Genomic DNA, 1745 nt, shown 5'->3' on the forward strand with positions numbered 1-1745 from the left:
TTGGATTTGGTTCAATTTTCCTCAGCTTCAGCTTGAATTTGCATGAGTAGTTGGTGGTCTGTTCCACAATCAGCTCCTGGCCTAGTTTTCACAGCTGACATTGAGCTTCTCCAGCGGTTCTTTCCACAGATGTAATCGATCTGATTCCTATGCATACCATCAGGTGAATAGAATATAAAAAATAACCACAAAACAGCTATATGTATTTTACATGCAACCTTCTTGACTTAAAAATCGTTCCTAAATTACATCCACCTTGACAACATAGTCAAGTTTCAATCACCTGGGGCTGTTGGCCTGTTGTTCACTTCTTACTGAGCACCTTGGGACATTTCAGGATGCAGGCCTCCCTTTACATCACTGCAGAGCCCATGTGAGTGGGGTGTGGTCATCATCATGTGTTGCTCAGTGCTTCCTGGAACCTGCCCTGGGTGGAAATCCCATTCATCTCGTGTTCACTCCAGCCTCACAGAACTGCAAAATTCCCTTTCTACTTCTTTGGTACCTTCAGCACCTCACCCAGCCTCCCCTTGGCTGCATATGACCGCCTACTACTTTGTCATTGCTTCATGTCCTCAATGGCCAGACTGAGAAGCTGTTGAAAGACAGGAGTCATCCCTAGTTAATCGATTGTGCTGGCATTTCTGGGGCCTGGTCATCCCTGGGTCCTCCTGCATATTTATTTTCCATTGTGGCCATGATGCCTATATAGGGCCTGGGCCACGCAACACACTGCTTGAGAAATGTGGGAAAACAGTGAGTAGGTAGATTAAAATGTTTAGAATTCCTAGGATTACAAGCACCTTTGGAAAAAAGCTAAGAGCATCATTTTATTCTGAAATATAAGAGACCTCAAGAATATCTTTTAGTTGCAAACAATTGGGAGATTTGGTTATAACAAACGACAAGTTATTTTTTTTTAAACAAGAACTACAAAGTAAACAGAATATTTAATACATATAAGGAAATGGGATGCAAAAAGAATTAGAACTTTATAACATACATTAGATGTTTACACAACGGAGGTTTCATTTTTCAAAGACATTTTCCCTTTCCCCCTATCTTTTCTCTCCTCCTCAGAGCAAGAAACAGTAATTAGTACTGCCCCGTTAAGCTGTGCCATTGTGTTGGGTAGTATCATGTCTTAGTGGTTCAAATCGTCATTGGCTTAACAGATACCAGTCTTCATTTCTCTGCACAGTCTCACAGCAAACTGGCAATCCACTGAAAGGGGAGGAGCTCAAAGAGGTGAGAGCAAACAGCTGCCCAATCTGAATGAACGTCAGTGGCTCAGGGATAGAATGAACTGATGTAGTGACAGAGTGTCTACTGGCAAAAGCCTTCTATTTATTCATATTAAAACAGCAATAATAGTAATAATAAAGATAATTCAATGAAAAAAGGAACTCAGGAAGGGGGTAATTAAGGAATTAACTAAATACATTTTAAATATGAATACTACGGATATCCTGATTAGGTAAATCTCTAAACTATCCTGAATTCTGATTTCAGAGAAAAAGGTCAGAAACATTATAAATGTGTTTCATGTTATCAAGTCCATTTTTTTCTTCTTTTTTTTTTAATTGGGAAAAACATATTGGGGGTACAAGGAGGTGAGGGTTGATGGCAGAAGGGTGAGGATGGGCCAGGATGCAGTTGCAGAGCTGCACAGACTTGGTTGGTGAGGGGAGCAGGTGAAGGAAATGATGAGGGTCCAGAGGGGACCAGATACTACAGAGGAATGA

This window comes from Elephantulus edwardii, unplaced genomic scaffold (assembly GCF_000299155.1).
Source record: "Elephantulus edwardii isolate Elephantulus edwardi_28Jun2011 unplaced genomic scaffold, EleEdw1.0 scaffold00446, whole genome shotgun sequence".
Taxonomy (NCBI): domain Eukaryota; kingdom Metazoa; phylum Chordata; class Mammalia; order Macroscelidea; family Macroscelididae; genus Elephantulus; species Elephantulus edwardii.